Below are 12,537 nucleotides of genomic sequence, written 5' to 3' on the forward strand. Positions count from 1 at the left end.
GCCGCACTTGGAGTATTGTGTGCAGTTCTGGTCCCCACATTACAGGAAGGATGTAGAGGCTTTGGAGAGGGTGCAGAGGAGGTTTACCAGGATGTTGCCTGGTATGGTGGGGAGATCCTATGAGGAGAGACTGAGAGATTTGGGGTTGTTTTCGCTGGAAAGAAGGCGGCTAAGAGGGGACCTTATTGAAACATATAAGATGATTAGAGGTTTAGACAGGGTAGATAGTGATAGCCTTTTTCCTAGGATGGAGAAAGATAGCACGAGGGGGCACGACTTTAAATTAAGGGGGGGTAGTTATAGGACTGATGTCAGGGGTAGGTTCTTTACCCAGAGGGTGGTGAGGGACTGGAATGCCCTGCCAGCTGCAGTTGTAAATGCGCCTAGTTTGGGGGCGTTTAAGAGATCTGTGGATAGGTTTATGGACGAAATGGGATTGGTTCAGATTAGTGGGTTAGTGTTTTTTTTTTAAAGCTGGTCGGCGCAACATCGTGGGCCGAAGGGCCTGTTCTGCGCTGTAATGTTCTATGTTCTATGTTGAAGTGGTGGAGGCTACCTCGCTAAATATATTTAAGTCACTGGTAGATAGGTTTTTGACAGACAAGGGAATTAAGAGTTATGGGGAGAGAGCGGGAAAGTGGAACTGATCCACTTCAGATCAGCCATCATCTTATTGAATGGCGGGGCAGGCTCGAAGGGCTAGATGGCCTACTCCTGCTCCTATTTCTTATGTTCTTAAGTGGAGATTAATTCGCTCCTTCAGAGTTTTCTCCAATAGTTTCCCTATCACTGACCTGCGATTCACCAGTCTTTAATTTCTTGGTTCATCTCTACCACCCTTCCTGAAAAGTGGAGCCACATTAACCATCCTCCAGTCCTCTGGCACTTCCCCCATGAGAGGAATTAAAAATTTGTCTCCGCGCCTCTGCAATATCCTGCCTTGTCTCTCACAGTAGGGTGTCGTGGTGGCATAGTGGTTAGCACTGCTGCCTCACAGCACCGATTCTGCTCCAATTCAGACCTTAGGTCACTGTCTGTGTGGTGTCTGCACATTCTCTCAGTGTCTGCGTGGGTCTCCTCCCACAATGTAAAGATGCCGGTTTGATGGATTGGCCATGGCCCCTTCGTGTCAGGGGGATTAACAGGGTAAACGTGTGGGGTTACAGGAATAGGAAGTGTGGTCGGTACAGACCCGGTGGGCCAAATGGCTTCCTTCTATATTGTAGGGATCCTAGGATTCTAGCTTGGGATGCAATTCATCCGGGCCGGGGTTTGATCATTTTTAAGCTTATCAGAGCCTCCAATACCTCCCCTTTCCCTCTGTCAAACTGGTCAAGGTTCTCACAGTCCCTTTTCCTGAATTCTGTAACTACACCCTCCTTCTCCTAAGTGAAGACCAATGAGAAGCATTCCTTTAACACCCTTCCAAAGGCTTGCAGCTTCACATACAGGTTGTGTCTCTGCTCGGCCCTACACTTTGACATGCTGGTTCGTTGCATTGACCCGAACAGGCACCGGTCTGTGGCAACTAGGAGAATTTCACAGTAACTGCATTGCACTGTTAATGTAAGCCTTATTTGTGAATCATAAATAACTTTAACTCTTTTTTCCCTAGTGAACTTCTTCCCCTTAATGTATTCATAGAATATTTTTCATACCCCCCCATGTTCTTCTAATGAGTCATGATACTCTTTTGGAGAGCCATTGCAGACATGATGGGCCAAATGGACTTCTTCTGCACCATAATAATTCTGATTTACAATATCTATCTGATACTCTGAACTTCAGAGTAGGTATGAGGTGTGTGCGAATTAACAAACTGTGATTCAATATACCACACTATAGAATAAGTGACAGATGTAACCAATCCCAATTCCATGGATTTGTTGACATCCCAACCAAATGTCTATCACTCTGTGCACTGAACAATCTCACTGAAACTTTGTCTTTTCCATCAGTTTTTTTTAATCTCCACATCTGAAGATCTCTCAAAGTCACTCTGACTCAAACTGCCTCAACAGCAATCCACTTCGCAGGGTTGTGTCTCACCGTCTGAGATAATTTCTCCTGGTTATCAGCGTACACTCAAAATTCATTGTTCAGAACAAGTTCAGATCTTCAGCCTTGCCAGGCAGAATACCATAGCTCCAAGTGTGTAACTTTTGCCCAATGACCTGCAGTACAGAGTCACCATACTTCAGCTGCCAGCTCTGATCTTCAGGGCTTCTCTTGTGCCAACTTTGCTCAAAGTCTGCTTCCTGAAGTTGTTTTTTTTTTATTTGGAGCCTATGGTTCTATTCCTTTATTTTAATTTGACTTAACAGGATCCATTTATGTCCCCTGTCTTTTATCCCTTGCCTGGAACATCTCTGGGACCTCTCCCTGTCTCCCTCCTTGATTTGGGACTTCTACCTGTCCCTCTCCTATGAGGTGTTCCATGGGATACCTACCTGATATTGGCATTCTATATGAGGGCAACTGACCTAGATTTCTGTGCCTTTTCCCCTCCTTATTCTGTGCGGGTGTCCTTCGTCTGAAGAAGGTTAATAAGTAGTTCTGTGCATGTGCAGGCGGTTCCTGGCTGGTGCACGCATGAAAGGTCCAAAGTTCAAAGTGAATCGATCATTCTAGAACATAGAACAGTACAGCACAGTACAGGCCCTTCGGCCCTCGATGTTGTGCCAAGCTTTGTCCGAAACCAAGATCAAGCTATCCCACTCCCTATCATTGTGTGCTCCATGTGCCCATCCAATAACTGCTTTAAAGTTCCTGAAGTGTCCGACTCCACTATCACAGCAGGCAGTGCATTCCACACCCCAACCACTCTCTGAGTAAAGAATCTACCTCGGACATCCCTCCAAATCTCCCACCATGAACCTTATAGTTATGCCCCCTAGTAACAGCTACATCCACCTGAGGAAATAGTCTCTGAAAGTCCACTCTATCTATCCCCCTCATCATCTTATAAACTTCTATTAAGTTGCCTCTCATCCTCCTCCACTCTAAAGAGAAAAGCCCCAGCTCCCTCAACCTTTCTCTAACCGCTGAACAAAAACAGGTTCCATAGTTTAGGCTTTCTTGCAGAAGTGAGTCAACGAGGGCAATACGGTGGCACAGTGGTTAGCACTGTCCACAGTCCAAAAGCCGTGCTGGTTAGGTGCACTGGTCATGCTAAATTCTTCCTCAATGTACCCAAACAGGTGCAGAACTCGGGGATTTTTACAGTAACTTCATTTCAGTATTAATATAAGCCTACATGTGACAATAATAAATAAACTTAAACTTAAAACTACTTGATCCTGAATGTCCAACTTCTTGGGCGTTGTTGCAGCTGCACTCAGCCAAGCCAGTGGCTAGACTTGTGCTGCGTAGGTCCTGGACATGCTTTAGCGAGTTATGATTTGAATTACTCCCCACAGAATTTCTTCAGACTGTTTCCCTTAGATAAAGAAGGTTGGGAGCTTTGATAGAGATATTGAAAATCATGAAGAGTCTGGACAGTTTAAGTAGGGAGAAACTGTTCCCATCATAAAAGGATGGAGAACAACAGGACATAAATTTAATGAATAAAAGAAGCAAAAGTGATTGAAGGTGAAAATTTTTCACACAAGAAGTGGTCAAAGTTTGGAACGAATTGCCGCAGAGTGTGGTCGAGACAGGTTCAACTGAAGCATTCAAAATAGAATTAGGCTGTTATCTGAAAGAATAAATGTGCAGGATTACAGGGAGAGGGTAGGAGAACAGTACTAGGTGAATTCCTCTTTTAGAGAGCTGGTTCAGTTACAATGAGCCAATTGACCTTCTTCTGCACCATAACAATTGTGTAAGTTTTGTGAAGTCCCAACTGGCCCTGGTAGCCACATTATTAACATGGCTGCTCCAGTCCAGTTTCTGGTCAATGGTAGTTCCTGGGATGTTGGTACTGGGGGATTCAGCAATGGTAATGTCATTGAATGAATGTACATTCTCAGCTTCCAAGGGGGGGATCTGAATTCATGCCTCTGGAATGTACATCCAAATCTCTGGTGTGCGAGTATGATAGTGTTCTGACTAATACTGGCAGTCTTAGGAAATCTCACCCTAATCTTGAGATAATACCAAATACCAAGTACTTGCATGCAAGAATCGAATCCCACATTTATTGAGATCTTTCTCTTTTTCACTTTCCACAAAGACATTTCCTGTAACAACAAAATCAGATAGAGGGACCAGATGGGACCAAACTACCTTAAAGAGCTGAGGGAAGAAAACTTCCTGAATAAACTTCTTCCATTTAATAAGCATTCAATAAATGACTTTATTCCCTGACAGTGGCAATAATTTTTAATGATCTTTGTCCACCCGGCTTTACTTCACCTCTGACATTGATAATTATCAATTTCTGATTGGCATCTTGAGAGTGGCGGCCATTTACTGATGTCATTTCCTGTTATCTGCTGTTTGGTTTATTAATGTGTCAATTCGGTGTGGGATTTCCCTCTCATTCTAACTTTCCCTGATATTTCGTTAATTTTTATGATTTTCTACTAAGACAAGCTGAAAGGTGGTTTCTTTGCCACCTTTTTGAGATAAGAGGGCGTCTTATTTCAAATCTTAATGATTATCATTTGGGCGTATTGTGCAAAATCGTGATTGGTGTCTTGACATCATGTAGAGTTCTCATTAGGGTAGACACTTACCAACATTTTCCACTGTAATGTCCGAACTGTGTTTGGGGCTATGGGTTTAAAACAAAAAGAAAAAGACGTAATTTGAATACCAAGATTCAAATTAACATGGAATAGAATCATAGAATCCCTCCAGTGCAAAGGAGACCATTCAGCCCATTGAGCCTGCACCAACAACAATCCCATCAAGGCTCCCATCACTCCATATATTTACCCTGCTCATCCTCCTAAAACTAAGAGGCAATTTACCATGGCCAATTAACCTAACCTGCACATGTTTGGGTGTGGGAGGAAACCGGAGCACCCAGAGGAAACCCACTTAGACATGGGAAGAATGTGCAGGCTCTGCTCAGACAGTAACCAAGGCCAGAATTGAACCTGGGTCCTGACACTCTGAGGCAGCAGCTCTTCACGGAGTAGAAACTGAAACTAAATATGCAGCATGAAACACACCCAAATGACATCATCATCAAATCATGTGATTATCAGTTCTGAAAGCAATCACACAGCCATTTAAAGATATAAAATTCCTCTCCTTTACTTCTAGAACATAGAACATTGCAGCACAGTACAGGCCCTTTGGCCCTCGATGTTGTGCTGAGCTATGTCCGAACCCAAGATCAAGCTACCCCACTACCTATCATTCTGGTGTGCTCCATGCGCCAATCCAATAACCGCTTGAAAGTTCCTAAAGTGTCTGACTCCACTATCACAGCAGGCAGTCTATTCCACACCCCAACCACTCTCTGAGCAAAGAATCTACCTCGGACATCCCTCCTATATCTCCCACCATGAACCTTATAGTTATGCCCCCTAGTAACAGCTACATCCACCCAAGGAAATAGTCTCTGCACTCCACTCTATCAATCCCTCTCACCATCTTATAAACCTCGATTAAGTCACCTCTCATCCTCCTCCGCTCCTAAGAGAAAAGCCCCAAGTCCCTCAACCTTTCCTCATAAGACCTACCCTCCAAACCAGGCAGCATCCTGGTAAATCTCCTCTGCACTCTCTCCAATGCTTCTACATCCTTCTTATAATGAGGTGACCAGAACTGAACACAGTATTCCAAATGTGGTCTCACCAACATCTGGTATAGTTGCAGCATAGCCCCACAGCTCTTAAACTCAAACCCCCTGTTAATAAACGCTAACACACTATAAGCCTTCTTCACGGCTCTATCCACTTGAGTGGGAAACTTCAGAGATCTGTGGATATGAACCCCAAGATCTCTCTGTTCTTCCACATTCCTCAGAACCCTGCCGTTAACCCTGTAATCTGCATTCCAGTTTGTCCTACCAAAATGAATCACCTCACATTTAGAACATAGAACATTACAGCACAAACAGACCCTTCGGCCCACAAGTTGCGCCGATCACATCTATACCTACCAAGCCATAGAACTATCAGTAACTCCAAATGCCACTAGATCCCATGTATTCATCCAGAAGTCTTTTAAAAGACCCCAGCGAGTTCGCCTCTACCACCACCGACGGCAGCCGATTCCACTCACTCACCACCCTCTGAGTGAAAAGCTTACCCCTAACATCTCCTCTGTACTTGCTTCCCAGCACCTTAAACCTGTGTCCTCTCGTAGCGACCATTTCAGCCCTGGGAAATAGCCTCTGAGAATCCACCCTATCTATTCCTCTCAACATTTTATAAACCTCTATCAGGTCGCCTCTCAACTGTCGTCTCTCCAGGGAGAAGAGACCTAGCTCCCTGGCTTTATCAGGGTTAAACTCCATCTGCCACTTTTCGGCCCAGCTCTGCATCCTATCAATGTCTCTTCGCAGCCTGCAAGAGCCCTCCATCTTATCCACTACTCCATCAATCTTGGCGTCATCAGCAAATTTACTAACCCACCCTTCAGCCCCTTCTTCCAAGTCATTGATAAAAATCACAAATAGCAGGGCACTTGGGTAACTATTAGGAAGAGGAAACCACGGGTGATGGAGAGCACACCGCTGGATGTCCCCCTTCAAAATAAGTACTCTGGCCTGAGTACTACTACGGGGGACAACTCATCTGAGGGAGGAAGCGGTGGCCAGGTCTCTGGAGCTGAGCCAGTGAGTCGAAAAATCAAAAAAGAGAGCAGAAAGGTAGTATTAATAGGGGACTCCACAGTGAGGGGCACGGACAGGCGTTTTTGTGGATGTAGACGGGAGTCGTGGATGGTGGTTTGTCTCCCTGGGGCTGGGATTCGGGATGTCTCTGGGCGTGTCCCAGACATCCTGAAAGGGGAGGGTGAGGAACCAGAGGTTGTAGTACATATAGGTACTACTGACATAGACAAGAGGGAGGCACTCGTGAAAAGGGACTATAGGGAACTGGGTAGGCAGCTGAGGAAGAGAAAAGCGAAGGTAGTAATCTCAGGATTGCTGCCTGTGCCACGGGAGAATGAGGGCAGGAATGAAATGAGGTGGAGGCTGAATGCGTGGCTGAGGGACTGGTGTCGAGGGCAGGGATTTCAGTTCCTAGATCACTGGGACCTCTTTAGGGGTAGGTGGGACCTGTACAGTAAGGATGGGTGGCACTTAAATCCCAGGGGGACTAATATCTTGGCGGGAAGACTGGCTAAGGCTACCGGGGGGACTTTAAACTAGAAAGGATGGGGGGAGGGAATTGTGATGGGGAAACTGGGACGGAGGAGGTTAGCTCCCAGGTAGGGGAGGACCGCAGGCAGAATAGGAGGGAGGTTAGACAGGTGGTGGAGATGGGAAATGCCCAGACTGAGGGGCTGAAGTGTATATATTTTAATGCAAGGAGTGTAGTGAATAAGGTAGATGAGCTTAGGGCGTGGATTGCTGCTTGGGAATGTGATGTGGTGGCCATTACGGAGACTTGGATGTCTCGGGGACAGGACTGGGTACTTCAGGTGCCAGGCTTCAGATGCTTCAGGAAGGACAGGGAGGATGGCAGAAGAGGTGGTGGAGTGGCACTGTTGATCAGGGACAGTGTCATGGCTGCAGAGAAAGAGGATGCCGTGGAGGGACTATCTACAGAGTCTCTGTGGGTGGAAGTTACGAACAGCAAAGGGTCGAAAACTTTGCTGGGTGTATTCTATAGGCCACCCAATAGTGACAGGGAAGTTGAAGTGCAGATAGGGAAACAGATTCTGGAGAAATGTATTAATAACAGAGTTGTCGTGATGGGAGACTTCAATTTCCCAAACATCGACTGGAATATCCCTAGGGTAAGGGGTTTGGATGGGGAGGAGTTTGTTAGGTGTGTTCAGGAAGGTTTCCTGACACAGTATGTGGATGAGCCTACGAGGGGAGAGGCTGTACTTGACCTGGTACTGGCGAATGAACCAGGGCAGGTGATGGATCTCTTGGTAGGGGAGCATCTTGGGAATGGTGACCATAATTCTATCTCCTTCACAATTGCATTGGAACGAGATAGGATCAGGCAGGCTAGGAAGGTGTTTGTCTGGAGTAAGGGGAGATACGAAGAAGTCAGGAAGTTACTTGGACAAATAAACTGGAAGGAGGCGTTCTTAGGGAAAAGTACCGAAGGAAGGTGGCGGATCTTCAAGGAATGTTTGTCTGGAGCTATGCATGACAACGTTCCGATGAGACAAGGGGGTTTTGGTAGGTCGCGGGAACCGTGGTGCACGAAGGCTGTGGTGAACCTAGTCAGGAGGAAAGGGAAGGTGTACAAGAGGTTCAGGGAACTAGGAGAGGTTAAGGATCTTGAGGAGTATAAGGACTGTAGAAAGGAGCTTAAAAGGGAAATTAGGAGAGCCAGAAGGGGTCATGAGAAGACCTTGGCGGGTAAGATTAAGGAGAATCCCAAGGCCTTCTATAAATATGTGAAAGGTAAAAGGATGAGAAGAGAAGGGATAGGACCTATAAAAGGTGAAGGGGGAAAGGTCTGTGTGGAACCAGAAGAAATGGCAGAGGTGCTTAATGAGTACTTTGCCTCAGTATTCACGGTGGAAGCTGATCTGGGAGATTTTGCTACGGATTTGCAGCAGATGGAAAAGATTGAGTTTGTGGATATTAAGGAGGATGTGTTAGAACTTTTGAATTCTATCAAGATTGATAAGTCGCCGGGACCAGATGGGATATACCCCAGGATACTGTGGGAGGCGAGGGAAGTGATTGCAGAGCCCCTGGCGATGACCTTTGCGTCGTCAATGGAGACGGGAGAGGTTCCGGAAGATTGAAGGATTGCGGATGTAGTCCCTATTTTCAAGAAAGGGAACAGAGATAGCCCGGGAAATTACCGACCGGTGAGTCTGACCTCAGTGGTTGGTAAGCTGATGGAAAGGCTTCTGAGGGACAAGATTTACGACCATTTGGAGAGGTTTGACATGATCAGGAATAGTCAGCATGGATTTGACAAGGGCAGGTCGTGCCTTACGAGCCTAGTTGAGTTCTTCGATAATGTGACTGAACACATTGACGAAGGAAGTGCCGTGGACGTGGTGTACATGGACTTCAGCAAGGCGTTTGATAAGGTCCCCCATGCAAGACTTCTTGAGAAGGTGAGAGGGCATGGGATCCAAGGGCCTTTGGCCTTGTGGATCAAGAACTGGCTTGCCTGCAGAAGGCAGAGAGTGGTTGTGGATGGGTCTTTTTCTGAATGGAGGTCAGTCACCAGTGGAGTGCCCCAGGGATCTGTTCTAGGACCCTTGCTGTTTGTCATTTTCATAAATGACCTGGATGAGGAAGTGGAAGGATGGGTAAGTAAGTTCGCTGATGACACGAAGGTCGGTGGTGTTGTGGATGGTCTGGAAGGATGGCAAAAGTTGCAGCAGGACATAAATAGGATGCAGGACTGGGCGGAGAAGTGGCATTTGGACTTCAACGCGGATAAATGCATAGTCGTCCATTTTGGCAGAACCAACGGGATGAACGAGTACACTATCAAGGGCAGGAGTCTTGGTAGTGTTGAGGAGCAGAAGGATCTTGGGGTCCGGGTCCACAGGACTCTTAAATCGGCCTCGCAGGTGGAAGAGGTGGTCAAGAAGGCATATGGTGTACTGGCCTTCATAAATCGAGGGATTGAGTTCAGGAGTCGGGAGGTAATGCTGCAACGTTATAAGACCCTTGTCAGGTCTCATTTGGAGTACTGTGCGCAGTTCTGGTCGCCTCACTATAGGAAAGACGTAGAAGCTATTGAAAGGGTACAGAGGAGATTTACAAGGATGTTGCCTGGACTGGGAGGCATGCCTTATGAAGTTAGGTTGAGGGAACTGGGTCTCTTTTCCCTGGAGAGACGTAGGTTGAGAGGCGACCTGATAGAGGTTTATAAAATGTTGAGAGGAATAGATAGGGTGGATTCTCAGAGGCTATATCCCCGGGTTGAAATGGTCGCTACGAGAGGACACAGGTTTAAGGTGCGGGGAGGAAAGTACAGAAGTGATGTTAGGGGTAAGTTTTTCACTCAGAGGGTGGTGAGTGAATGGAATCGGCTGCCGTCAGTGGTGGTGGAGGCGAACTCGCTGGGGTCTTTTAAAAGACTTCTGGATGAGTATATGGGGTTTTATGGGATTGGGGGTTATAGATAGGTGTTGATGTGATCGGCGCAACTCGTGGGCCGAAGGGCCTGTTTGTGCTGTAGTGTTCTATGTTCTATGTCTATGACCCAGCACTGACCCCTCTGAATGAGAAAGACAATTTTTCCCCCTTTTTTCTTACTTGGTCTTTCTTCAAAAACAAAAATACAGAGAAAAGTACAGCACATGAACAAGCCCTCCAAGCCTATGCCAATCATGATGGCCTAACTAAACTAAAAACCTCTGCCCTTACTCAGTCTGTATACCTCTTTTCCCTCCCTATTCACGTACCCATCCAGATGCCTCTTAAATATTGCTCATGTGCCGACTTCTATCACCTCCTCTGGCAGCTCATTCCAGTCGCCCACCACTCAATGCGTGATAAACTTCCCCTGCACATCTCTCTTAAACTTTCCCCCTCTCACCTTGAACCTGTGCCCCCTTGTAATTGACACTTCCACCCCAGGAAAAAGCCTTTGACTATCCACTTTGTCTATGCCTCTCATTATTTTGTAGACATCTCTCAGGTCTCCCCTCAGCCTCTGTCTTTCCAGTGAAAACAATCCACTTTATTCAGCCTCTCCTCATCGCCAACATCCTCGGGACCAGGCAACATCCTAATAATCTTCTTTGCACTCTTTCCAAAACTTCCACGCCCTTCTGGTAGTGTGGTGGCCTGAATTGCAAGCAATACTTCAAATGTGGCCTTACCAAAGTTTTATAAAGCTGCAACATAACTTCCCTATTCTTGTCCTCAGTGCCCTGGCTGATAAAGGCAAGGGTGCTATATGTTTTCTCGATCACCTTGGCCACCTGTGCTGCCACTTTTAGGGAACTGTGAACCTTTACATTCAAATCCCTCTGTGTGTTAATGTGCCTAAGGGTTCTGTCATTTACAGTATAATTCACACCTCAATTTGATCCTCCAAAAAGATCATCTCACACTTGTCCAGATTAAACCCCATTAAACTATTTCTGAGCCCAAGTCTCCAATCTATCCATATCCTGCTGTATTCTCTGACAATCCCCAAAACTATCAGCAACTCCAGCAATCTTTGTGTCACCTGCAAACTAATTAATCAGACCACTTATATTTTCCTCTAAATCATTTATGTATACGGCAAACAACAAAGGTCCCAGCACTGATCCCTGCGGAACACCAGTAGCCATGATGTGGAGATGCCAGCGTTGGACTGGGGTAAACACAGTAAGAAGTCTCACAACACCAGGTTAAAGTCCAACAGGTTTATTTGTGTTGGGGGCGCTACCAAGTAAACCTGTTGGACTTTAACCTGGTGTTATGAGACTCCTTACTGTGAACACCAGTAGCTACAGATCCCCATTCTGCAAAACACCCTTCCACAACTGCTCTCTGCCTTCTATAACCAAGCTAATTCTATATCCAGTTCACTAGCACTTCAATCTTTAATTCTGTCTTTGAATTTCCCAAGCCTTCTAGAATTCACTTCGAAAAGTGTGAGGACTCACAATGTCTTTTTCCACTTAGAATCTTTTCTCAATGCTCTCGGTGAAACAAAATCCTGTCTCATCGCCAGTTTTCCTTTTGTAATGCCCTAACTATCTGGGATGGGAGAATTGTGAGATTTGCACGTGTGTTCCTGACGGAGAGCAGGCATGGACGAGACCATGTTGGAAACTGGTAGGAAGACCAGGTCAGTGATTTTAATCTGCTTCTAATGTAATTTAAATATCATAATCGGGCGATTGGGCCTTGGGTTGGGTAGGGCAACATGGCGAGGGTCCCAGGCTGGCTAGTGATCAAGCTGGCCAGCAAACTGGAGGCTGACAGATCGGGGCCACTGCACGTGCACAGAGTTCTGGACAGAGTTCTGTCAGTCTCCAGCATGAATAGCAGCCCCCAACCCCCTCCCCCCCCCGCCCCCCCCCCACCCCCCAAGCTTTTAATGATATTCCCGATTGTGACCCCTGCATTGCACAGAGTGTGGGAGATTTGAGTCTGAACTCCCACTGGAAAAACAATCATGGTTTACACCATTTTTCTCAGCAGTTTGAATTTTTTGGGGAGAACTGCCCCTGTGATTTGCACAGATAGATTTAATTTAACACAAAACAAAACGAGTTTTGAAGCAGGTATTCTACAGTCAGAAAATGAAACTAAGACAGAAGCCTGTGAAACACCCCATAATGTCACCATCAAATCTTTTCAATACAAAACAAGGCAGCCTATTCACATTTCTGCCAACATTTGATTCCAACTCACTCAACTCAGATGCGCTCTCATGCCATCAACATTGATTTTCCCCAATTAATTCTCCCTGCGCTGCACTGATGCTGCTCCTTTTCCGTGGCCAAACTAAACTTCATTACCATCCTGCTGGTCAG

This window comes from Carcharhinus amblyrhynchos, chromosome 1 (genome assembly GCF_965287045.1).
Source record: "Carcharhinus amblyrhynchos chromosome 1, sCarAmb.v2.hapA, whole genome shotgun sequence".
NCBI lineage: Eukaryota > Metazoa > Chordata > Chondrichthyes > Carcharhiniformes > Carcharhinidae > Carcharhinus > Carcharhinus amblyrhynchos.